This window comes from Bos taurus, chromosome 13, assembly GCF_002263795.3.
Source record: "Bos taurus isolate L1 Dominette 01449 registration number 42190680 breed Hereford chromosome 13, ARS-UCD2.0, whole genome shotgun sequence".
NCBI classification, from domain to species: domain Eukaryota; kingdom Metazoa; phylum Chordata; class Mammalia; order Artiodactyla; family Bovidae; genus Bos; species Bos taurus.
Genome location: NC_037340.1, coordinates 38,145,340 through 38,172,372, shown reverse-complemented (window position 1 = coordinate 38,172,372; position 27,033 = coordinate 38,145,340). Strand labels below are relative to the sequence as shown.

Below are 27,033 nucleotides of genomic sequence, written 5' to 3'. Positions count from 1 at the left end.
ATGGGAATACCAGACCATCTGACCTGCCTCTTGAGAAACCTGTATAGAGGTCAGGAAGCAACAGTTAGAACTGGACATGGAACAACAGACTGGTTCCAAATAGGAAAAGGAGTATGTCAAGGCTGTATATTGTCACCCTGCTTATTTAACATATGCAGAGTACATCATGAGAAATGCTGGGCTGGAGGAAGCACAAGTTGGAATCAAGATGGGCAGGAGAAATATCAATAACCTTAGATATGCAGATGACACCACCCTTATGGCAGAAAGTGAAGAAGAAATAAAGAGTCTCTTGATGAAAGTGAAAGAAGAGAGTGAAAAAGTTGGCTTAAAGCTCAACATTCAGAAAACTAAGATCATAGCATCCAGTCCTATCATTTTATGGCAAATAGATGGGGAAACAGTGGCTGACTTTATTTTTCTTGGCTCCAAAATCACTGCGGATGGTGATTGCAACCATGAAATTAAAAGGCCCTTACTCCTTGGAAGGAAAGTTATGACCAACCTAGACAGCATATTAAAAAGCAGAGATATTACTTTGCCAACAAAGGTCAGTCTAGTCAAGGCTATGGTTTTTCCAGTAGTCATGTTTGGATGTGAGAGTTGGACTGTGAAGAAAGCTGAGCACTGAAGATTTGATGCTTTTGAACTTTTGTTGGAGAAGACTCTTGAGAATCCCTTGGACTGCAAGGAGATCCAACCAGTCCATCCTAAAGGAGATCAGTCCTGGGTGTTCACTGGAGGGACTGATATTGAAGATGAAACTCCAATACTTTGGCCACCTGATGGCGAGAGCTGAATCACGTGAAAAGACCCTGATGCTGGGAAAGATTGAGGGCAGGAGGAGAAGGGGATGACAGAGGATGAGATGGTTGGATGGCATCACTGACACAATGGACATGGGTTTGGGTGGGCTCCGGGAGTTGGTGATGGACAGAGAGGCCTGGGGTATTGCGGTTCATGGGGTTGCAAAGAATTGGACATGACTGAGCCACTGAACTGAACTGAACTGTCTGGACCACACTGCCTCCTTGTTCCCTCTGCCTCCAGCCCCACCAACACTGCAGGATGTCTTGATGGCCCTCTGCACCTCCCCCTCTAATTCTGCCTTCAGTCCACTGCAGGCCAGCCTTGGCTTCTGCTCCCTATCTCCTTGCAGTATTCAGCACAGTCTGCCCGTGCCTTCTAGAAACACCCTTCTCTGTTGCGTCTACTGCCCCAGTAGACTTTCCTCCCACCTCCCTGGCCACTCTGACTCCGTTTCCTTGGCTGCCTTTCCCTCTCTGGATGACCTGCAAACACTGAGAATCTTCAAGGTCAAGTTCAGGACCACTGTCTCTGCCCTCTCATGCTCCGGGTGGTCACATCCAGAACCACTGCTTTAAATTCCATCCACATGCTGATAGGCCCCCAGTAGGTTCCTTCCTTAAGCGCCAAACTTATACAACCTCTACATGGGGCTCAAATAAACACCTTCAACTTAACTGCCAGAAACAGAGCCCTTGTTCCCCTCGCTAATCTGACCCTACTCCATTGCCTTTGCTCACTCAGTGGTCCCACTAACCACACAATTTCTGCAAGCCTGGAGCCTGGGGGATCCTTGATTTCTCTGGCTCCTGCATCCAGCTCACAGCAATCCCCCAGAGCCTATCTCCTCATCAAACCCTAAATCTGTCCCTGTCTCTGCGTTCTCCACCCGACAGCCCTAGTCCATGGAACATCTTATAGTACACCATATTTCTAATTCATCTGAAATTCAAATATAAATAGCATCCTGCATTTTTTATTCAGTAAGTCTGTCTTCTCTGCCTACCAGGCGTCAAAACTGGCCAGGGCCTCCTACTTGGTCTGACCTCACCTTGCCAAGAAGCTCCCTGTGCCTGCTCCCTGGCCCACCTGGGCTCCAAGTGAACCAGGAGAGGCCTCTGCCTCCCCAGCCTGCAGCACTGGTGGGGGGAGAGGAGTCAAATCCCCCATCCCCAACCTCCTGAGATGTCTGCATGGCTCAGCCAGAGCCAGGCTTCCGTCTTCTCATTCCAGGTGGCTTCCTGTTCATCACTCTTGCCCCAGGGTTCTGATTGAAGGATGGAGGGGACTGATATTTGTGAGACTCCCAGCAGAGGGCCTGGCTCACCCAGTGCCCAATAAATGATGGCACCCCCTCATCCTCCTCATGCCTGTGTGGACACTGCAAAGACAGGAAGATGAGGAAAGGATTTCTTGGTGGGAATGGCCCTTGCTCTCTCCAACAGCTTTCTTTTAAATCACTACATTTAAACCATGTGTCGTGGTGAGGAGCCCTGTTTCAGGAAGTTCTGGGAGTCACAGGGACAAAGTCTGGTCTTGCAGCTGGCGGAGCAACGTGGGGGTATGGACACTTGTGTGCAGGCTCACCGCGCCAACACAGGACAAAGTCCAGACCCTGCGCCGGGCCTGTGGCCAGCCAGCCTGGCTTATCTGTCCAGCCTCTCTCCTCCCCCCTCATCTCCGGTCTTCTGGTAAACTCTTGGAAGCTGAGTGAACTGGCTCCTTAGGATCTGAGAGAATACCCTTTTACTAAAAGCCTGCTCTTGGGGAAGATGTTACTTACTCTCTGGGCCTCTACTTTTCCATCAGCTGAATGGGGCTAAGGAATGCAGCCCGTCTCCCCAGCTGAGCAAATGAGACCATCTAAGAGCTGATGATGCTCTCTGCCCATGTGAGTGGTCCTCCTTGGAGACCAGCTCCCTGACAGGGAGGTTTCCAGCTGCTCCCTGGGCCTTGGAGCTGGCTCCGCTCCTGTTTCTGTGGCTCTGTGTGCTTCCCTGTTGCCTTCAGCAGTGTGTTGCTAGGTGCCTCTGGACTCGGAGAGCTCCTTGATCTCCAGGAGCTGTGATTTCCCCTGATGGTGCCTGGCACACAGATGGTGCTTGATAAGTGCTTGATAAACAAGCACAGACTGTGGAATTCCACTGCCTTTTTGGTATCTAGAAGACAGAGAGAGGCCCCTCCACCTCCCCCCACCTCCTGCCTATTCTAGAGCAAAGCCTTAATTCCTGTCCCTGGAAACAGGACCTCCCCTGCCCCCCTTTTTGGTCAACTCTAAGTCAGAAGATATTAAGAAGAGGTGGCAAGAATACATAGAAGAACTGTACAAAAAAGAGCTTCACGACCCAGATAATCACGATGGTGTAATCACTAACCTAGAGCCAGACATCCTGGAATATGAAGTCAAGTGGGCCTTAGGAAAGATCACTACGAACAAAGCTAGTGGAGGTGATGGAATTCTAGTTGAGCTATTTCAAATCCTGAAAGATGATGCTGTGAAAGTGCTGCACTCAATACGCCAGCAAATTTGGAAAATTCAGCAGTGGCCACAGGACTGGAAAAGGTCCGTTTTCATTCGAATCCTAAAGAAAGGTAATGCCAAAGAATGCTCAAACTACTGCACAATTGCACTCATCTCACATGCTAGTAAAATAATGCTCAAAATTCTCTAAGCCAGGCTTCAGCAATACGTGAACCGTGAACTTCCAGATGGTCAAGCTGGTTTTAGAAAAGGCAGAGGAACCAGAGATCAAATTTCCAACATCCGCTGAATCACGGAAAAAGCAAGAGAGTTCCAGAAAAACATCTATTTCTGCTTTATTGACTATGCCAAAGCCTTTGACTGTGTGGATCACAATAAACTGTGGAAAATTCTGAAAGAGATGGGAATACCAGACCATCTGACCTGCCTCTTGAGAAACCTGTATAGAGGTCAGGAAGCAACAGTTAGAACTGGACATGGAACAACAGACTGGTTCCAAATAGGAAAAGGAGTATGTCAAGGCTGTATATTGTCACCCTGCTTATTTAACATATGCAGAGTACATCATGAGAAATGCTGGGCTGGAGGAAGCACAAGTTGGAATCAAGATGGGCAGGAGAAATATCAATAACCTTAGATATGCAGATGACACCACCCTTATGGCAGAAAGTGAAGAAGAAATAAAGAGTCTCTTGATGAAAGTGAAAGAAGAGAGTGAAAAAGTTGGCTTAAAGCTCAACATTCAGAAAACTAAGATCATAGCATCCAGTCCTATCATTTTATGGCAAATAGATGGGGAAACAGTGGCTGACTTTATTTTTCTTGGCTCCAAAATCACTGCGGATGGTGATTGCAACCATGAAATTAAAAGGCCCTTACTCCTTGGAAGGAAAGTTATGACCAATCTAGATAGCATATTAAAAAGCAGAGATATTACTTTGCCAACAAAGGTCAGTCTAGTCAAGGCTATGGTTTTTCCAGTAGTCATGTTTGGATGTGAGAGTTGGACTGTGAAGAAAGCTGAGCGCAGAAGAATTGACGCTTTTGAACTGTGGTGTTGGAGAAGACTCTTGAGAGTCCCTTGGACTGCAAGGAGATCCAACCAGTCCATCCTAAAGGAGATCAGTCCTGGGTGTTCATTGGAGGGACTGATATTGAAGATGAAACTCCAATACTTTGGCCACCTCATGCGAAGAGTTGACTCATTGGAAAAGACCCTGATGCTGGGAGGGATTGGGGTCAGGAGGAGCAGGGGACGACAGAGGATGAGATGGCTGGATGGCATCACCGACTCCATGGACGTGAGTTTGAGTGAACTCCGGGAGTTGGTGATGGACAGGGAGGCCTGGCCTGCTGCAACTCATGGGGTGGCAAAGAGTCGGACACGACTGAGCGACTGAATTGAAGTCTCCTTGGGATGATTAAGCTCTGTATTCCGATTAGCCCCTTTCCATGCTATACGAGATCAGCACTGATTTTAAGCCAGGCCCATTATTTGTGTTATTTTATTTGAGCTCCCCAATGACCTTATGGTTGAGCACTTGTTACCATCATCCCCATTTTAGGAATGGAGAAACTGGGGCCCAGAGAGATGAAGTAACTTCTCCAAAATCACAGATTCAGCAAGCAGGGATTTGAACTCAGCCAGTCGGATGCTGGAGCGCATGCTCTTGAAGCTCTGGGGGTTGGGTGTTGTGAGAGTGTGAGCACAAAAGCGGAGGCTGCTGCGGGGACCGGGCGCCGGAGCAGATGGAGGAACTGGGACTTGGAGGCAGGAGCTGGGGAGGAGTCGGCCGCGGCGGTGGGCGGGGCTACGGTGAGAGCCGCCAGCAATGGGAGGGGCCTGACGGGCAGGCCCTCCAGGATCCCCGCGGGAGTCCGTGATGCTCGGAAGGCTGACTGACAGCGGCCTGCGGAGCTGGCCGGGCCAGGCCGGGCCGGACCGGGATGGGGCCAGAAGGCCGGCTCTGCTACGTGGCGGCCTCGGGCAGGCTCGGCGCTCGCCACCAGCCAGCCCCGGGGCGGCGGGACTTCCCCTAGCAGGCGCCTCCCTCCGGGTTTGCTCCAGCTCGGACTAGTGTTTATTTAAAGCTGGATTTAAAGGTCGCCAGCTGCAGCGAACGATACAGCAGGCATTCTTGGAGACTCCGGCCACCCCAAGAGGGTGCGGCCCCCCCACCCCCCACCTTGGTGATGGCTTCCCCTTCCTTCCCGACACGTCAGCAGCCCAGCCGTAGTCCTGAGTCGCCTGAGGGCGATGGGCATCCCTCTGGCTGCAGCCAGGGCTGCTCCGAGGACCTGCCAGGTCAGCGTCCAGCGAGGGCGCGGGGCTGGGCGGGGTCTGGTGACAGTCGTATCCCCAGGGCCTTGCACTGTGTATCTCGTAAGTGCACACAGGCATTTAATCTACATAACATAACCTGCAGGCATCTCTGGAATCGGTTTGAACTCTGGCCCCACTGCTTACCGCCCAGGAGAGGACTTAACCTTTATTTTAATTAGAGCCTAATTACAATATTGTGGTGGTTTTTGCCATACATTCACATAAATCAGCCATGGGTGTACATGTGTTCCCCATCCTGACCCTCCCTCCCACCTCCCTCCCCATCCCATTCCTCAGGGTCATCCCAGTGCACCAGCCCTGAGCACCCTGTCTCATGCATGGAACCTGGACTGGTGATCTATTTCACATATGATAATATACATGTTTCAATGCTATTCTCTCAAATTACCCCACCCTTGCCTTCTCCCACACAGTCCAAAAGTCTGTTCTTTACATCTGTCTCTTTTGATGTCTGGCATATAGGGTCATCCTTACCATCTTTCTAAATTCCATATATATGCATTAATATCCTGTATTGGTGTTTTTCTTTCTGACTTACTTCAGGCATCAGTTTGAAAGTGAAAGTTGCTCAGTGGTGTCCAACCCTTTATGACCCCATGGACTATACCGTCTATGGAATTCTCCAGGCCAGAATACCAGAGTGGGTAGCCTTTCCCTTCTCCAGGGGATCTTCCCAACCCAGGGATCGAACCCAGGTCTCCCGCGTTGCAGGCGGATTCTTTACCAGCTGAGCCACAAGGAAAGCATCAGTTTACCATTCCAGAAATGGGGATAAGACGCTTCTTTACCCTCTGAAGGTGTTTTGAAGATTGGATCTAATATTTGTTGAGCACTTACTTTGTGTCAGGCATTATTTTTAGGGCTTTGCTGTTTTCACTCAACAGCATATCAAGTTGTTGTTCCCTTTCTATGAGTGAGGAATGGACAAAGAGGTTAATTTTCCCAAGATCACACCATTTGGAGCCCTGGGCAGGGTTATCCCATTGTCCAGGCCAAGGTCCCTGCCCTCCCCCGCCTCTGTTCCAGGAGGCAGGCGCCTACCATTCACCGAGATCCCCACAGTGGGAGCCCCCACCCCATAAGAAGAGGGTTGTCAGAGATGACAGCTGTCTTCCAGTCTCTTTTTGAGACTAAATTGTGGTAAGTGTCCTCACCACAAAGTACACGTGTTCCTTTTTTAGACAGTTCAGGGACGACTCAGGGGCCCAGTGGAGCCATTATAAGGAGAAACCAGGAGAATATGGGATTAGAGCCTGTCTTACTGGGCGGATCCCAGAAGCCACCTCGCCCAGTCCTCTGCGGTCTGTCCTGAGGTCACTGGGCTACTTGAACTGGAGGTTTTATGTGGCCGCAGATGGGCCCAGCCTCACACTCTGGGGATCGTCCATCAAGTGTTCATGAGCTGGGGCAAACCTGCTCACCCCCGAATCTGGTTACTGTCCCTGGGGGAGGGGACAGCCACTGGCTAATTTAAAACAGAGCATCCCACCCGAGTGGCCTTTGGCTCCTGCTGTCTTCCAGCCCTGCTGGCAGCAGACCTTTTCTCTGTGGCATGATTTGCTGATGTGGCTGCTGTTGGGTACGGGGGGAGGAGTGCGGGAGGCACCGTTTTCTGAGCATATGTTTGTGAAACTAAAACCCTGCCTGTGAGAACCCTCTGCATGTTGCAGCTGTGAAGAGACATGAGAGCAAGGCCAAGGGAGGCCTTTTGGTGGGACGGCTGGCACCCCTGGGAGGATCCAGCTCTGTCTGGGATCTGGCAGCCGTGACTGCAGGGGAAATCAGGCCCCTGTCTTCTCTCAGTTTCCCCTCTCCCATCTCTTCCTCTTCGCTTTTCTCATCCTGATTTCCAGAAGAGAAGAAACACACTCGGGACTCAGGGGTGCACATGTGGCCACTGGATTTCCTCGCCCTGCCCCGCCCCCAGCCTGGGGAGATGATGGTGCTCCCACATGGCCATTGGTTCCAGGCCTGGACTGGGGTGGTCTCCAGTGGGGTCAGGGGGTCCTGGGAGACATGGAGGCCCTTAAGGCTCAGCGGCCGTGCTCCTGGTGGGCGATGAAGGTGTCTAGCTCCACAGCGTTCTCCTCTCCACCCAGGGCCCTTCCCAACTCCAGAGGGACCCAGCCCCCTGCAGCCCTCTCCTCTCCTGTTTTCAGTCAGACCCAGGGTTCAGATCGCTCTACTGCCTCTTCCTGTGTGACTCTGGGCAAGTCCCTTCCCATCTCCAAGACTCAGTTTCTCCATCCATAAAATGGTAAGTATCCCAGAGCCCACCTCACAGGGTGGGGTAGTGAGGTTACATGAGCTTATGCCCAGAACCACCAAAAGCACTCTGTTTGGATATACCACGAATTTCCCCACTCACCAAATGATGCCGCAACAGGAGGCTGTTTATTTTCAAGAAAGACGGCACACGTTCTTTCACGTAGTGGAGTGCTCTTAGTGATTAGTTTTTGAACAACCAGTGAGATATGCTGCCTAAAACAACCTGCATGGGTCCTTCTGGCCAAGGTCATCTGAGGAACCGCTTGAGGGGTGGTTAGCAAGTTTAACCCAGATTGGAACCGATCCTATGGCGTCATAGGCTCTAGTGCGAGTGTGCACAGATCCTTTGAGGACACTTAAGAACACAAAATCCGTGGTTACAGGATGGGGATCAGGCAGGGACACCTCCGATGAATGGGACCGCCAGCTGCCCTAATGTTATGCAAATAGGTGCTTGAAGCTTGGATAAAAATGCCCATGAAAGCATCCTACAGATTTCAAAAATGTTGCATCGCAGAGAACCAAGGAGGGAGAGAAGACGTGCTTGGACGACTCAGATGACTCAAAAGGTGGCTTTGACGATGGCAGAGGCCCTGAGCCCACAGGTGCGGTGGATGAGGTGGCAAAAACTTGAGTGACAGGACAGGGTGATGAGAGCACTCTTCTAAAGTAACACGTTGTCACACATAACCTGTGATCATGACTTGCCAACCTCACAGATGGCAAGTAAGTTACTTGTTATAAATAGATAATTAACTATTTCATTGACTGAAAAAAAGATTATCTTAAATACATTCAGTTAGGTCACACATCCTTTGGATATTTGAGGGGGGAAACAGGGAATTGTTACAGGAAGGGGGACCCCTTCCAAGGGCCCGAGAGTGGGCTTTTATCTAACACTCGGAAATGAACTGTCCAAGGAGACGCACGTGCTGACAAAGCAAGAGACTCTATTGGGAAGGGCGCCCAGGCAGAGAACGGCAGCGTAAAGGAAACCAGAAGGGCTCTGCCACGTGGCTCACAGTCTTGCATTTTATGGTGATGGGATTAGTTTCTGGGTTGTCTCTGGCCAATCCTTCTGAGTCAGGAGTCCTTCCTGATGGTGCTTGCATCCACTCAGCCAAGATGGCTTCCAGCCAGAAGGATCCTGGGAGGTTGGTAGGACATATGGACTGGAGTTTCCTCTCTCCTTTTGACCTTTCCCGAATTCTTCCAGTTGGTGGTAGCTTGTTAGTTCTGTGTTTCTTACCAGGACCTCCTGTTGTAAAACAACTCATATAAAAGGCGACCTTGGTGTCTGGCCATGGCAGGTCGTTTCAGCCAGTGGTTCCCCTAATGCTACGCTAAGTCGCTTCAGTCATGTCCGACTGTGTGTGACCCCAGAGACGGCAGCCCACCAGGCTCCCCCGTCCCTGGGATTCTCCAGGCAAGAACACTGGAGTGGGCTGCCATTTCCTTCTCCAATGCATGAAAGTGAAAAGTGAAAATGAAGTCAGTCAGTCGTGTCCGACTCTTAGCGACCCCATGGATTGCAGCCTAACAGGCTCCTCCGTCCATGGGATTTTCCAAGCAAGAGTACTGGAGTGGGGTACCATTGCCTTCTCCGGGTTCCCCTAATAGAATCATCCTATTTGGGGGCTTGTTATTTGAGTCTCTGGGTGCCCCTTCACCCCACACATTCTCTTTCCAGAGGGGGCCCCCCTCTGTCTCTGTCACCCTTCCTCTGGCTGCCTGCCCTGGGGGTGGCTGCACGTGCCAGGGAATTGACTCCCCTCCACCAGGAGCAGCCCTGAGGCCGTGACCAAGTGGTCTGGTGTATAATTTCCCCCAGCTCCCTTGTCCCTTGAACAAGCCAGTGCTGAAGTCTGTGTTCTGTGCCAACCCCCACAGTTCCCTGGGGGATTAAGTGCCAGGGGCCCCAGTGGTTACGCGCTTGACAAACACACCCTTTATTGGCCATTCTCTGACTCACTTTCCCTCTCCCTTCCTGATCCCTCCAGGCTTCCCTCCAAATAAAGAAGGTTGACTCCATGTTTGTCTCAGGTCTTCTCCTGGGGAAATCCAACCTACGGCAAGTGCAGGTGATGAAGGAGAGTGGTGGTTATCATCACCCATCGTTATTTTGATAAAAGCAGGAAAACACGGTTCCTGCTTTGGGCCTCCTAGCCCCAGAGCTGGGGGAGACAGGCGAGGGGGTCTCTTTTAGGTCAGATTGGGGAGGGGGAGGTCTGACTACATGTTTATCTCAAAGCAATCTCAAACTAATTCATCCTCTCTCCCTCTCTCTCAGTCAATTATATGCTTGAGCAGCTAAGCCCCAAATCGGTCCATCCAGAGCAATTAAAAGCTTCCTTTGCCAGGCCTTGGGGATTGATCTCTGATCAATGAGAAGAACACCACAGCTGGAAAGCAGCCGAAACCAAGAACAGGGCAACTGTGTCCTGTTCAGATGAGCTAGTCCACCATTAAAATTTGTTTTTAAAAGTGCCTCTTATTTTCCAATATGGGATGGGAGGTGGGGTGAATGTCATACTAATGACCAGAAATGTCTCTTTTGTTTTCTAGCCCACTTGTCCCCAGATGAAATTTATTTGTGAAAACCTGTTTTGGGCCCATGAACCATGGTATTATTATATCATTGTATTTGTAAACACTGTATTCCTAATTATATTTAGAATGAATCATACAGCAGTAGCAGTGGAATCACATAACTTGTAGGTACAATGTGCTGGTAGCTGTGCTAAGAATGTCACATATTTTATTTTAGCTGACTCTAATGATACTATGAAGCGGTCACTGTTATGGCTATTTATTGATGCAACTACTCAGGCTCAGAGAGATTGAGTAACTTGCCTGAGACCACACAGCAGAAAGTCGCAGAAGAGGATTACAAACCCAGGCAGTCCAGCTTCCAAGCCTGGGTTCTTCACCATGAAAAAAGTAGCCTGGCTTTTCATACCAGGAGAGAAGGGACCAGATGGCTTGGCTGACTTTGTTGTCAAAGCCAGGCTCACCCTGACTTGCCTTTCCCCAGGGAGCTGAAACTAGGTGGATTTTGATTCTCAGCCATTCCTCCCTGCTGGTCTCTGTCACTGAAATGTCAGAGGGTTCTGTAAACCAGCTTTCCCCAGGTCCCAGCTCCTGTGGCCTCAGAAGGAACCCTTAGGAGACAACTCTGTGTCCACAAACAAGCCAGTTCACACTGAAGTTAGTGCTGCCTGGGAACAGCTTATCAAGAAAGGCAGGGTAAGTGTGGAAAACACAGGACGCTAGCCCTGCACCCTCTTAGGTGGTCCACTTTCAAGAGAGTGTCCCAGGAGACTCCAGGGTGCCCATAGAATGGGGAGTGGATGAGCAACAAGGAGAATGTCCTGTCCAGGGGACATCTCGGGATTACAGGGAATAGTGGTCCCAGTGTCACCAGTCATCATGCCCTGTGTGACTCTGGCCTCATCACCTCTCTGCTCTATTTCCTCCTTGGTGAAATGGGTGGATGGTTCAGAGGAGTCCCGAGGCCCCTCTTGTCTCAGGGATCGGGGAGCATCAGTTTCCACAGGCAGCTGAAACCCCACTCTCTGCTCCCCATGCTTCTGCTCACTCCACATCCCCGTGCTGGTTTGCATGGTTCTGTGACCCTCTGAGGATGCAGCCCAGCCACTGTAAATGTGTGAGGTCAGTGAATGGGAAATTCCCTGGGTTTGGATTTGCAAGGTGGGTTTGGCATAGTGGTTCCGAACCAGACATGATTTTGCCCCTTGCCAGCCTCCCCTTGGACATTTGGGAATATCTGGAAATATGTTTGGCTGTCACAGCGAAGGGGAGAATGCTCCTGGCATGGAGTGGGCAGAAGCCAGGGCTGCTGCTGAACACCCAACAGTGCACGGGAAAGAGTGACCGGGGCCCCAGTGTCAGTGGCAAAGTTGAGGAGCTCTGGACCACAGGAGGCTGGATGACCCACAACTGCAGGTGCTCCAGACTGTGCACGCCCTGGAACTCCCTCCTTTTCAAATTCCTTTGCCCCAACAGCCAGGAGAAGGCTCCCAAATAAGTACAGCAATGACAAGTCATAGTTATTCTATGAATAAGGAAAACATGCACATGGTAAGACATTCTACAAAACGGCTCAAAACAGTACACAACGGAGAAGAATCATCTCACACCTCCCTGTATCCTGGTCTCCCAGTTCCTCTGCCCTGGGAGAGGGCATCACTCACCTGTTTCTTGTGTTATGTTCATCTTTCCAGGCCCAGAGTTTCTCAGTGTCAGCCCTAATGGCATTTCAGACCAAATAGTTCTATGTCATGGGGACAGTCTTGTGCATTGTAGGATATAAGCAGCACCCACCAGATGCCAAAATTATCTCCAGACAATGACAAATGTCCCTGGGGACCCTGGTTGAGGACCACTGTCCTGGAGATAGCTTCTGCATATTCTCACATATATGTATTCAAGAAAGCATGTCTTTCTCTTTGGGGGAGATGGGCACATATTAGATGTTCCATGAATATTTGTTAAAAGAATGGATAGGGATTCCCTGGTGGCTCAGTGGTAAAGAATCTGCCTGCCAATGCAGGGGACACAGGTTCTATCCCTGATCTGGGAAGATCCCACATGCCGCAGAACAACTAAGCCTGTGCACCACGACGACTGAAGCTCACGTGCCCTAAAGCCCGTGCTCCACAACGAGAGAAGCCACCACAAGGAGAAGCCTGCACACTGCAACTAGGGCGTAGCCTCTGCTCCCTGCAACAGGGAAAAGCCTGTGAAGCAAGGAACCCCCAGCATAGCCAAAGATAAATTTTACAAAATTATTTAAAAGAATGGATAACTGAGAATTGTTGTTCAGTCATTGAGTCGTGTCCGACTCTTTGCGACCCCGTGGACTGCAGCATACCAGGCTTCTCTGTCCTTCACCATCTCCCGGAGCTTGCTCAAACTCATGTCCATTGCGTTGGTGATGCCATCCAACTGAAAATAAGTCAACTTAAATAATAAATCGAACCCTATCCTAAATGGCCGGTTACATGTATCCTAATACAAGCACAGGATATGAAACATTTTCTTCCTGATTTCCCCTTACCCGTTTTGCTCTAAAGAGGACCATCTTGTGATGCTCCCCAAACACTGTTTGTCTCACTGCTAAAGGCTGGGATTTGGGGGTTGAATCCCCAATGCCCTTGCAGCCTGTTCTCAGAAGCAGCTGGAACTGTCCTCCATAACGACTTACTCCCTGCATTGAGGACCGCCTTCCCTGCCCCCAAATGACAGGCTGGGGAGGCATCAGGGAGGTGTCCCATCTACCTCAAGTGGCCCCTCCCATCTGTCTGTCCTGCTCTGCCAACATCTGGCTTTCGTGACAAGCTGTGGCCTTGGTTCCAGAAAGAGTGCCCTTTCTAAGAAGGTGGGGGCATTGGTCCAGCTTGGGCAATCAGCCCAAAGTCCATTTTGTGATTCTGGGCGGCTGCCCAGTCTCTCTTCCTGGAGTGCAGCAGGGCCTGGGATGGGCTCTGGATTTTCATGTTTCCTGGAGGGGAGTGGGTGCGGGTCTGGGAGCTGGCAGGTGACTTGTGTCCACTACCACGGGGATCGGCTCAGGGGCGACACCCTGCCCAGGGCCTGCTTGCCTATCACTCACTCTAGGCCCTGGGGGAGTAAAGTCAGCCTTCTCAGGGCTGGTAGGGGAGGAGGGTAGGCTGGGCCTTATGATCCACCCCAGAAATAAGGCGGGTCAAGGTCAAGAGCCCTGGCTGTCAAGAGCCTTGGTGAGAGGTGTGGCTGGCATGTGTCAGCGGGGAGTTCAGCTGAGGCCAGGTCGAAGGGCCTTCTTTGTGGTGGTTTTAGGTTAATCAGACGTATGTGGTGGCTCAGGACTACAAAGATACATGTTCTCAGAGAGAGAAACCTTCAGAAGCTGCATGGTTCCATCCAGCTGTGAGGTCCAACCCCAAGGATGAGGTCATCGCTGTGCTTTATGCCAGATTCTACTAGTCAAGTCACAGTGGCCACCAGGGTCAGGGTGGAGAGACTCAGGCCTCACTTCTTGGTAGGGGTGTGTCGAGGTCTCACTGTGGAAGAGCCCATGGACGGGAGATGCTGCCATCTGCCACGGGTCTTTTACTGTGTCTTTCTTCTCTCTCCCCATGGCCGCAGCCCCTGATCCACTTCCCTGGAACCATGGCAACCGCCTTCCCGGAAGGCACTGACTTGTACCTCTGTTCTCATCCTTTCCTCCCAGTGGGTTCCAGCCCCAGGGAGTGGGTGAGAGCAGAATGCCCCATGAGTAACCAGGAGCCCTCCGTCGCTGAACTCCCCCCGAGGATTCCCTTTTAGGCTTCTCTCAGCAGCTAGTTCAAGCCCAAGGCCAGGGCAGGTTCAAAGGACGGCTTGTGTTCTCCACCCAAGTCCCTCCTTTCCTCAGCTCCTTCTGTGTTGATGGCTGGGTGGGGGCGGGGCAGGACAGGGAACATTCCGGTGTGAGCGGGGTCTGAGTCTGGGCTTTTTGGCTGTCCCAGAACATCCTTCATCTCCCTGGGACCTGTCCTCTTCTTCCCTCTTCCCTTCCTCACGATCCTGTCTGTTCTCAGTGTCACCCCAGGTTCCTCCTTGAGGGGTACTTGGTACCACTTGCAGCCTCTCACTGACCCGGAATCCCTCATGCCTCTGAGACTGCTGTCACGTGGTCATCATTGGCCCCTCATTACCAAAGCCTTTCGGTTCTTGTCTTGTTTGCTTGGCCTCTCTGCAGCACTGGGCGTGGACCACCTTCTTCCAGGAACTTTTCTGCCCTGCCCGCCCCACCCCCCACCCACCTCCTCTTACCTCTCAGATGGACTCCTTTCCAGATGCTTCGTTGGTTCTCTCCTGTCGTTTAACCTTATGACTTATCTGTCCCCTACGAGCATTAACTGCGGAATCTATTTCCCGTTCTCTACTCATCTTATGAGCTCGGAATCTCACATTTCCAACTGCCTACTAGCTATCCCAACCTGGCTGCTCCCAGCCATCTCAGAGTCATTCGACCAAAGCTAAACTCAGTGTCCACTTCCCATTGTGATCATCCCCTTCCCATGGAGATGCCGGTGAGCATCACCCCAACTCATCAACACGAACCTCAGTGCATCACCAGTGCAGCCTTCTTCTGCTGCTGAATTTTAATCATAGGCAGTTTTAGCAAGTCTCGTGCCAGAATTTCCTGAACCCATTCATTCATCCATTCATTCTGTCTGGAGTGACAGACAAATATTTACTGAGCATGTGCTATACCCCAGGCATTGTTCATGTGGCTGGAGATACAGCAGTAAGCCAAGTAGAATTCTTGCAATCTATGAGGGAGAGAAAGACAATGAGCAGATAGACAGGCCAACACAGAGCGGGACCAATGGTGATAAGGGCTGTGAGACAATAAGGCTGAGTGAGGAGCTGCGAGAAGAGGCAGGTGAGCATTTCCTGTCAGGTAGACAGGGAAGACTTACTGATCAGACTTACTGATGACTTACTTGAATAGAGGCTGGAAGGAAATCCCAATCAGCCAAGGGGACACTAAGCCATGGCAACTGCCTTCCCAAAGGGCACTGACTTTGTGCTTCTGCTCTCATCCTTTCCTCCCAGCCCCTTTCAGGGCTTTCTGTTTCCCACTGAATCAAGGGTCTTCACAACTGCACTTTGACCCTGTCTTCCAGCTAGGTCTTACTGTGGTCAGCAGAATTCTGCAATGGCCTGGTGAACTCCACCCCCTATTTTTACCCCTCTGTGTGATCCCCTCCCCCAGCTGTAGGTGGGACCTGTGACTGGCTGTTTGACCATAGAATGTAGCTTCCCTGATTAGGTTATCTTATATAAGATTCCGTCTCAGCCAATTTATGTGGTGAGAAGGCTTCCAGGAGCCTGCAGTGGCCTCCAGAAGAAACCTGGGGCCCTTGGTCCTGGAGTTGTGAGGCACTGGATTCTGCCAGTCACCTGGATGAAATGGGAGGCAGGTTTGTCCCCTCGAAGCCTCAGGGATACCACAGCTCCACAGACACCTTCTGCAACTCGTGGGCAGAAAATCCAGCAGAGCTGTGCTCACTCCTGACCCACGGAAACTGTGAGACAACGAGCGTGTGTTCCTTCTTACACAGCAATGGAAAACCAACACGCTCGCCCCTCAAGCCCTGTGCAAGTCCTTTGCTGCTCCTGCTTCCAAACAGGCTATTTTTTCATGCCCTCCTCTGACCCTACATTTTCTCTCTGGTTAAATTTTGTCTGTCCTTCAAAATCCCATTCAAATGCGCCCTCTTCCTTTCTGCGCCCCGGTTTGCCCTGGCCCCTCCAGTCCCCCACCCCATAGCCCTTGGTCCTCTCCCCCACACTTGCCCTGTCGGTTGTCTGCATGCCCCGACCCACTCCCTCACCCCTTCCCCATCGTCCACCTCAGGGTGTTACTCAGGGCCTGGCTTCCAACACATGGAGGGCTCCTCATTTGGGGGGGTTTGGGGGGTCCTGGATGGGGCTCTGACCATCGTGCATTCCCTCCCACTGCTTGGAGGCTACTCTGGGGCTGAACCTCTCATCAGATTCTCAAAGAGGCCTGAGGTCCTGAGAAGATAAAGACTGACTGAGGCCGGACAGATGTCAAGACCCAACTCTTGAATTGAAGCCCCTGGGTTCTCATCCACTAAGGGATTTCCGTCTGAAGCCTGGGTGCCAATCACAGCTTTGCTGGAGGAATGTGAGGCTTCTGGAGTGTTCTGCAGGACAGTGGCTGTTCTGACACGTGTCAGAGCCCAGTCGTCTGCTCTGGGATGGAGGTGGTTCAGCGGGAGGAAGGAGGAAGGGAGAAGGGTGCAGCAGGGGCCCAGGAAAGCCCGCTCGATGGCGAGAGGAAGAAACAGAAGGGAGAGTCTTGGGGACCAAGCGGGCAGGGGAAAGGAAGCCGGCTTATTCTGCTCTGAAGGAGTGGCTGCGTTTCTCCTTTTAACTGTGGCAGGTGCCTGATCACCGCTCCTGCTGCTGGCTCCCCTGGGCTCCTTGGCAGTGCCAGGGTATTTTTAGCCCTCCAGGAAGTGGAACAAAGCACCTGGGCAGGCAGTGCCGCGCTCTTGGCTTTGGCTGAGGCCGTGCTCAGCAGCTTTCTAAGAAAGCACGGGGGGCCTTCTCCATTGCAGGAGATGTGGGGGATGTGTGTCCAGCTCCCTCATGTGCCTCTGAGGCTGTCTCCCTCAGAGGCTTGGAGGGGGACATCCTCACCAGCTGGGGGCACTGAGAGCTAGACTGGGATGTTAGGGGTGGGGGCGAGTAGCGGGCCTCTCTCCAGGAAGGATCAATCAATCAGTTCAGCTGCTCAGTCATGTCTGACTCTTTGCAATCCCATGGACTGCAGCACGCCAGGCCTCCCTGTCCATCACTAACTCCCAGAGTTTACTCAAACTTATGTCCATCGAGTTGGTGATACCAGCCAACCATCTCATCCTCTGTTGTCCCCTTCTCCTCCTGCCTTCAATCTTTCCCACCATCAGGGTCTTTTTCCAATGAGTCAGTTCTTCGCATCAGGTGGCCAAAGTATTGGAGCTTCAGCTTCAGCACCTGTCCTTCCAATGAATACATAGTGTCAGATGCTTGGCGGCCCCCACGCCTCACTATGGGGGAGACACTGACTTGTAGGGGAGCCACTGGTGTGAGGTGTGCAAGGCAGGAACTCTAGGTTGGGGGCTGGGAAGATGGGGGGTGGGGGCCGCTCTGGGCTAGAAACATCTGTCCCTGCAGTGAGGGGGACGTGGGGGAGAGCAGCCTGACCCCACACTCCGAGGACCCAGTGATGGACTCTCAAGGTCAGCCTTGAGCCTTGATCTGCCAAATATTTGCTTGGATCACTGACCCAGCTGACTTCTGGCTCTCACGCCCCCTGGGCTTGTATCCAGGTCCTGTGCCAACCAGACACCCCACCCTTTGTTCCTGGAGGGGTTGGTGCTATTTCCTAAAGAGGCCTTTCCAGGCAAGTGTGGTGGCCATGTCCCATCATGGGGTTCCTGAACTGCAGACCAAGGTGGACAAGCTGGGGGGTTGCAGCCAGGAGAGGAGTCCCCCTGTACACTTTGTTTGAAGCAGCGACTTCAGTGAACTGGACTGAAGTGGCCAAGGTTCAGCATGGCTGCCCACGCAGAATCAACCAACACAAGGCCAGGTCACCCGGGGCCTTCTTCCCCCAACCCCGCAAGCCTGGGAAGGAGAGTAGCCTTGCTCCCCAACTCCCCTAGAGCGGGTGGAGGAGGCTGAGATGGGCTTGGTCAGGGCCTAGAAAGGAGGGAAGAACCAATCTTTCTGTCTGCCTGCCTGCCTGTCTGTCTCTCTCACACACACTCCCCGCCGAGTGTCCACTCTATGGGTAGCCACCATGTTAAGTTCCGTACTGGCACCAGCCCCTGAATCCCAGGGACTCTGCAGTTACTTTTGATCCATTTTGCTGACGTGGAAACAAAGATTCAGAGAGGTTAAGCAACCTATCTAAGCACACACAACCGGGTGTCAAATCCAGCTTGGGTGTACAGACTGCCCATTGCAGCCGATTAGAGGAGGAGGGAAAAGGTCGTGCGCTTGTTCGCTGAGATTCTAGAACAGGGCGGGGGAAGGGCTGGTGGGGGGCAGGGCCACGTGCCTGCCTGGACCACTTACTTCCCAAGATTGAGATGGGATCAGTAAACTTCTGACCGTCACCGGAAGCCAAGCTCAGACTAAACAATGCTCTGTGATCTCAGCCCCGCTCTCTGCTTTTGCCTGTACCCCTTACTCCTGTTGCAGCCTCGCTTCCCATTATTCACCCTTCAAGGCCCAGAGAAAAGGCCAGTTCCCCCAGAATGGCTTCCTTACCCCAACTCTACCTCCGGGAGCCACGACTTCCTTTCCCTTTGAGTCTCCGGTCTCTTGACTTCTGTCTTGCACTGCACTCAGCCTGTTCTGATTAGAGTCTTATAATCTTTCACTGTGTATCTGTCCATCTTACTCATTAGGTTGGGAGAGAAAGTGTTTGTTATGGTAGTGTTTATTTGGTCACCTGATATTAAGAGCAGACTCATTGGGAAAGACCCTGATGCTGGGAAAGATTGAAGGCAGGAGGAGAAGGGGATGACAGAGGATGAGATGGTTGGATGGCATCACGGACTCAATGGACATGAGTTTGAGCAAACTCTGGGAGATAGTGAAGGACAGGGAAGCCTGGCGTATTGCAGTCCATGGGGTTGCAAAGGGTGAGATACGACAGAGTGACTGAACAAGTGGAGTCCTGCTAACTCAGTTGCCTGATCTGTGGTGCTTGCTGATTCCCAGGGTGTAAATACTCCTGCCATGGCCAATTTCGAGCTGTGATGGTTCAACACTGGGCTCACAAAATTCCCGAGGATTTAACAGTTGCTGTCATGCACCAGGACACAGGGGCTCCAGTTCAACACTGCTAAGACTTAAAGTTTACACTTAGTAGGTGCCACCCAATGGGCTGATGCCACAGAATCCTTGCTTGGGTGGACTATTCTATTCAACATTTTTGTTCTTGCCAGGAGTCTCTACTTTGTCCCTAGAATACTTTACAAAGGACATCTGGGGACATGGTAACAGTCCTTCTTTCCTCCCTGTGTTCATGCCCCTTTGGGATGTGACTTTTCAGCTTCCCCCATGAAGAGCTGGAGCCAGTTTCTCAATCCTCAAATCGGGCTTGGCCTTGTCACTTGACCTTGGCAGTGGAATACAGTCACAGTGACTGTGACCTTGAGTTCTGCTCCAGTCTTTTAAATTTTATTTTTATTTATTTACTTTTGGCTGTGCTGGGTCTTTGTTGCTCTGAAGGCTTTTCTCTAGTTGCAGTGAGTGGGGTCTACTCTCTGGTTGTGCTGCATGGGCTTCTCACTGTGGTGGCTTCTCTTGTTATGGAGCCCGGGCTCCGGACGCACGAACTTCAGTAGTTGCAGCTCCTGGGCTCCGGAGCACAGGCTCAACAGTTGTGGAGCATAGGCTTTGTGGGATCTTCCTAGATTAGGGATCGAACCCGTGTCTCCTGCATTGGTAGGCGGATTCTTTACTGCTGAGCCCCCAGGGAAACCCCCGGCTCTTATTTTGGGATCCTGCCAGCTACAAGATATAAAGCCCAGGCTTCCCTGTGAGGATGAAGCCATACACTTTCGCTGAGCCATTGTATCGACACATCAGCCAGGCCAGGCAAACCCTGCCACAGGCCATAGGAGTGAGCCCAGCCCAAAATGCTAACTTGCAGAATCATGAACTAAGTAAATGGCTGTTTTTTAAACCACTGAGTTTGGGGATGCTTTTTAAGCAGTCAAAGCGCTCTGATGTAATAGCATCCTTGCATTCATAAGTAGCCTCGTTTTCAAGTAGATTGCCCATCTCTGAGTGCGTTGAAATAGCCTCCTGCTCCCTGCAGCTCATTAGCTGTGAACTCAGGTATTAGCACTGCTGCCCCCAAGTATGTTAATCCTCCTAGAAGGACCTGGAAGATGTGGCCCCCTGATCCCCCGATGAAACGGCTGAGGCCTGGATGAGAGGCCTGGTGGACGAAAGGCCTGGAGCCCAAGGCCTTGGACTCAATCTGAGCTCTCTTCTCGTCCACCTGTGTCTCATGCAGCCATGAGACTGGGAGCTGCCCTTTTCCTAATCTTCCAGTGAGGATTGAATTGCCTTTCTGGGGAAATGTCCCACCAGGAGTGGGAAAATGAAACAGATTCCTCTTTTCCACCCTGTTGTATAATTTTGGGGGTAGGAGAAAAGATCCTGATGTATTTGGGTTGGGGAGGAGGGAGAGAGCTGTGCCCTAAACCATACTTAATAAATTCCTACTTTCAGTTCACAAGCAAAATCTTGCCTGTGACCTGTGAAAGCTTTTGTGAAAAATGCAGCCCAACCCATTCTGCCCTCTAGCTTTGAACCACCGAAACTCAAGTGGTGAAGGGGCATCATTTCAGAGACGGAGAGAGGAAGCAGGCATGAAATGGGTTTTGCAGCTGCACGTGTGGTATGGGGTTATCCTCCACCAGCTGTGTGACCTTGGACAAGTCACCCAACCCCCTTGGGGCCTGCAGGGCAAGGGAGACTGGAGAGCCCCATAGCCTCTTCCTGCTGTTGTCTTCTTACTGGCTTAAAGGGAAAAGTGAGGGAGAGCCAGAGAGGCTTCTGAGAGCTGACCACTGGGGTTCACCGACCCTGTTCCATCTACACATGGTGTGCTCACCATCATGACCTGGAGGCAGTGTAGCATCACACTCTGGGGCATGGCCTAGTGTATATTTGGCCTTGGGATGCTGTCAGAATATAAACATCCAACATCACTACCCTGCCTGCCACCTCAACTCAGCGCCGGGCACCCTGGACCTGATTGGATAGGTGGGGAAATAGTAGTGGGGGAGGGTTCATTAGCAGCCACTCCATCACAGAGTAACATGCTGTCTCTCATGGGCAAGCTGTGTGACCTTAGGCAGGTTACTCAACCTCTCTGATCCTTCATTTCTTTCTCTAAAGTATAATGTCACGTGAAACTTTTACAACACTGCATCACGATAAATACTGAAGGAAAACAGAGGGGGTGCTGATGCCTGCTGTATTACATAGAACATAGGCCAAAGTGAATGGTTCTCTATCTACCTAACAGAAAATTATGTTGACCTCAAGGTCTTGTTTGGCCTCAGCCAGTCACACCACACCTGCTCAGACCTTCTGGGAGGTTCCCATTTTTCAGTTTCAGGATTTTGACTTTGCTCGGTTATTTGTGGACACCTGGAACATACTTTAAAAATTTTTTACGATAAAAAAAACTTTCCCCCTGGATTTTATGGGGACATACTTGGTGCCTTTTACGGGTTGTTAAAAGAATAGATGATACTGTCCATCTAAAGCATGAAGCTTAGCGCCTAGACTCTTAAAGCCTTCACCAACAGCAACTGCTATTACCAATCCCCCATCACCTTTCTCCCTCCTCCTCCCCGCCCCCCATGTTGGCGGCGCTCCGCTAACCCGGAGTTAGATGCCCAGCTGTGGCCGGCAGGGCGGCTCAGGAGCCATCATGCAGGGAGGTCAGGGTTGGGATCCAGCGTACTAGCTCCCCAGGCCCCGGGTCAAGTGACCTGAAGTGCCCACAAGGTCATTCTCCCGTTCTCCCTCCTGATGGTGCGGGCTGACAGTGGCTTCTCTCTCCAGACTTACCCTCCACCGATGTGTGGATCGAGGAGCTTTGAAGATTCAGCAGAGGCAAACCCGCTGCCTTCGGGCAGGCACAGCAGCCCTTCTCCGCCCCACGGTACAGCTGGGCATCAGCTACAGCCATCGGGTCCACCCCCGCCCCCGCCCGCTCTCCTGCTTTGCAGTACTGCCTGGCCCGACCCCGTGGACTACATTTCCCAGGGTCCCTTGCACGCGGGCATCCCCGCTAGGTTTAGCCAATGGGAAGCGGGGAAGGGAGACAGGCACCGCCTCTCCCTACAAGGGAGGAGAGAAACCCGGCGGGGTACCTCCAGCGCTCTCGGCTCTGAACCTTGTCTGCAGCTATGCAGCCCGGGCGGGCGGTGTCTCCTCCTTGGTTTTAGCTACGGATCTTGCCCTGCTTCCTCTGTCCCTCCAGCCTGGGGGAAGCAGCGGTTTCTTGCCTCTTCTGTTAGGTTTTCATCTGCTCCTTCTTACATTAATTCCCTGTGGAATCACTTGGCCTGGACTCTTGTTTTTCTGTTGGGACTCTGGCTACTGCCCTGGAAAGCCGCTTGCAGACAGAGGCCCTGGGTCACCCCTCGGGCCTGGGGATGCCGCCCTTGAAGAAGAGGGTGTGCCCTAGAAGAGCTGTTTTCATTCAGAATTCATTGTGATTCAACCTTGTAAAAGTTTCACATGACATCATACTTTAGAGGAAGAAATGAAGGATCAGAGGGGTTGAGTAACCTGCCGAGGGTCACACAGCTTGTGGGTCACCTGGCTGTACACGTCCCCTTTGTCTCACCAACTCCTTACCCAACACGGCCCGGAAGGACCAGCGTGGGGGCTCTCACCAGGGTTAAGGGCAGCACTATCTGGGCACCCTGAGTTACCTTGCCCCTGTGTGCCCTCTCCTTACTCCTTGGACCATCAAGGGTCTCCTTTTCCAAGGGATGCCAAGTCCAGGTCTTTTCAAGCTAATTTCTTGTCCTCACCTATCTTGCCATGTAACAGGCAAGGTCTTTCTCTAAAGTAATGAAAACTCTAGGACTAATCTGGTGTTTCAGTGGCTAAGACTCTGTGCTCCCAATGCAGGGGTCCCGGGTTTGATCCCTAGTTGGGGAACTAGATCTCACATGCTGAACTAAGAGTTTGCATGCTGCAACTAAGACCTGATGCAGCCAAATGAATAAAAATGAATACATTAAAAAAATAAATAAGCAAAAGCTCTAAATTCAGTCTCTGCTGGGCATCCTCTTTGGAAAGTTACCTCTCTACAGAGGGGAATCTTAGCCCATCCAGAGCAGGCCCCCTGCCTTGGTGTCAGAAGCCTGTGAGACCCTGTCCCACACCTGCAGACCAGCCTGCCACTCACTTCCTGTTCTAGACCTCCTGGAGGCCCTCAGCTTCCAACGGGCCCCTCCCATCCCAGGCCCTTTGCTGCTCCATTGTCATCCAGGAAACATATGGGCAGCTGTTTTTGGCAAGCCACAGGGGGCTGTGGTTAACCTGAAGGGGCCCAGAGGGGGTAAATGTACCACTTGGTGAGGTGTGTTCTCTCCCTGAGCCACCTGGGCCCTCTGGTGAGTGAGTGGCATGTATAGTTATAGTGGCACTGACAGTGGTGGATGTACTTTAGCCTCTGAATTAAATTCCTCTCCCCCTGCTTGTAAAGATCAGGAGCTAAACCTGCAGCTTGAACTACAAGACCCCGATGCAGCAGGTAAGGGATGTGCCGAGGTGTGCTGAGAGCCCCCTTCATTACAGAGGAGGAAACTGAGCCCACCTAGGGACAGGGGCTTGGTCTGAGTATTCTGACAGCAAGGGCCTTTCTTTCTTCTTCTTCTTTTTTTTTCATATCCTTTTCCATTATGGTTTATCACAGGATATTGAATACAGTTCCCTGTGCTCTACAGTAGGACCTTGTTGCTTATCCATCCTACATATAGTAGTTTGCATCTACTAATCCCCAGACTCCTACTCCACCCCTCCCCTTCCTGTCTTCCCCCTTGGCAACCACAAGTCTCTTCTCTATGTTTGTGGATCTGTTTCTGTTTCTTAGATAAGTTCGTGTGTGTCATATTTTAGATTCCACATATCAGTGACATCATATGGTAATTGTCTTCTCTGTCTGACTTACTTCACTTGGTGTGATCATCTCTAGGTCCATCCATGATCCTGCAAGTGGCATTATTTCATTCTTTTTTATGGCTGAGTAATATTCCATTATATATATATGTGTATATATATATGTGTGTGTGTGTGTGTGTGTGTGTGTGTATGATGGCTTCTTTACCCATTCATCTGTCAATGTACATTTAAGTTTTGGCTATTGTGAATAGTACTGCTATGAACATTAGGGTGCATGTATTTTTTTTTATTTAGAGTTTTCTCTGGATATATGCCCAGTAGTGGGATTACTGGATCATGTGGTAATTCTGCTTCTTGTTTTTTAAGGAACCTCCATACTGTTCTCCATAGTGGCTGCATCAATTTACATTCCCACATTTACCTTTCCAGTGTATAGAAGGGTTCCCTTTTCTCCACACCCTCTCCAGCATTTATTGTTTTTTAGACATCATTTTAATGATGACCTTTCTGACAGGTGTTAGTTGATACCTCATTGTGGTTTTGATTTGCATTTCTGTAATAATAATTTTGATGTTGAGCATCTTTTCATGTGCTTATTGGCCATCTGTATGTCTTCTTTGGAGAAATTTCTATTTAGGTCTTTTGCCATTTTTTGATGGGTTGTTTGCTTTTTGTTATTGAGTTGTATGAGTTGTTTGTATATTTTGGAAAGTAAGCCCTTGTTGGTCGATTCATTTGCAAATATTTTCTCCCAGTCTTGCCTCTTTTTTTGTTTATGGTTTCCTTTGCTGTGTAAAAGCTTGTAAGTTTGATTAAGTCCCATTTGTTTATTTTTGCTTTTATTTCTGTTGCCTTGGGAAACCGACCTAAGAAAACACCCATACGATTTATGTCAGAGAATGTTTTACCTATGTTCTCTGCTAGGCGTTTTATGATGTCTTGTTTTATCTTTAAGTCTTTAAGCATTCTGAGTTTATTTTTCTGCATGGTGTGAGGGTGTGTTCCAGCTTCACTGATTTGGATGCGACTCTTCAGCTTTCCCAGCACCCCTCGCTTCATAAAGAGACTCCAGGAGCCTTCCTGGGTGCCCAGCTGGGTCTGGCCTTGCAACTTCCTCTGGGGACACGTGGACTCTGCCAGTTCTGCAGCTGCTCCTGAGACTTCAGGGTGGCCCAGCAGGGTGTGGGTCCTCAGGGAGTTCCCAGGCTGCCTGATGGGTGCCGCTGGACTGCTGGGTGCTCAGGGGGACTGCCTGGGCCTCCACTCGCATCACAGCGGGAGGTGCTCTCTGGGGCCCACCTGTGAGACGGCACCTGTTTGGCTTGTGTTCTCGGGCTGAAAGGTGAAGCCTTCTCTGTTCCTGGAAGGTGATACTGGGATCTACTCCAAGGAGGCCAGACACTCTCTGGGAGATGCTGTGACAAGGAACATTTTGCCAAGTCTCATTTGAAAAGAAGCAGAATGAGCCTGTGTGTATGTGATGTTTGTGTGTGTGTGTACATGGGTGTGATGTGTGCATGTGCACAACAGACTTCTGTTTGGCATGTGTAAATGTATGTGTGTGTTATTGTTTGCACATGTGTGGATATGTGTGTATGGGAATGTGTGTTTATATGTGTGTTTCATGTGTACATGTAAGCAAATATGTGTGCTGGGCCTGCTTATGAGAGCACAGAAGTGTGTTTGTGTGTGTACATTTGTGTGTGTCATATGTGTGTGTGTTGTGCGGAAGAGGGCTGGGTGTGTATGTGTGAACAGAAGCTCTTACCATTGCATGTTTTCACCTCCTGGTTGTGTTCCCTCCCGGGGAGGAGGCTGCAGGCTGGTGATGAGCCACCTGTGTTGACCAGTCTTCCCTCGTGTCACCATCTTTGGCCCCAACTTTTCTTCTGCTAAAGGCTTCATCTGGAGACTTCTACCTTTTCAGTGATGCCTGGAGATGAGCTGTCCTTCCCGCTAATGAAGATGTGCGTGTTCCTCTGGGAAGATTTGGAAAATACAGAAGACCTCAAAGGAAAAAGAATCGCCCTTAGTCCCAACACTCAGAGTCCAGGCTGCGGGTTCATGTAACATGCTTCTCTGGGCTACAGCTGGGACTTGGTGGGACAGCACAGGAGAGACACATGGGCATCGTTGTCACCCAAGAGCCCTTGATCCCTTACCCTCACCCTTGTTGGGTCTTTGGAACCTGAAGGCTCCTAAGTTGTCTTCCTCTGTTGTTGAATTCTTAATGGCTCACAAAGTCCCTGAGCTGACTGGTTTGGCCAGAGCTATGAAGACAGACACACTGACCTCCATCATGGTTGGGCCAGTCACTAAACCTCTCCAAGTCTCAGTTTCCTCATCTCTAAAATGGGGTAAACGTAACTACATTGGAGGGTAGTTGCCAGAAATCCCCATCCCACCCAAACCTGTGCATCTCTACTGTGGTTCCAGTACCTGCCAGCTTCCCTAGTACCTAACCCTAGCTTCCCCAGTACCTAACCCTAGCTTCCCCCTTCCTGTCCTGGCCCTAGTGATGGCAGCAGTGACTTACTGTTAGCACTAAACTGTCTGGTTACCTCGCCATCCCATTTGGCTCCTCAGGAAGTCCAAGCTGCAAAACAAATTCCCTGTGTTAAATTCCCTTGGTTGAAAGATCTCATGTGATTTCCCTTGGTTGAAAGACATGATGTGCAGGGTGGTATCTGGAGCTTATAGGACACTCACCAGGGGTACTCAGGTCCATGGCTGTGGCCCCCATTGGGCTGGTGACATCTTCACCAGCTAACTTGTCCTCCAAATGAAGAGGTTAGGAGCCCTCCTCTCTCCCCTCTCTTGATCCAAGCCCTAACTAGACATGTTTAGCTTTCTCAGTAGATGGTTCAGGGACTTCCCTGGTGGTCCA

General features: G+C 50.9%; 1 long non-coding RNA gene across 1 annotated transcript; it reads right to left on the bottom strand.

Moving 5' to 3' along the window:
• Positions 1–8,008: 8,008 nt before the first annotated feature.
• Positions 8,009–22,227, bottom strand: LOC107133045 (uncharacterized). Its single transcript, XR_001501635.3, has 2 exons — positions 22,077–22,227; positions 8,009–9,159 (listed from the first exon to the last, which is right to left on the bottom strand). It is a non-coding gene; the product is annotated as an uncharacterized lncRNA (long non-coding RNA).
• Positions 22,228–27,033: the final 4,806 nt, after the last annotated feature.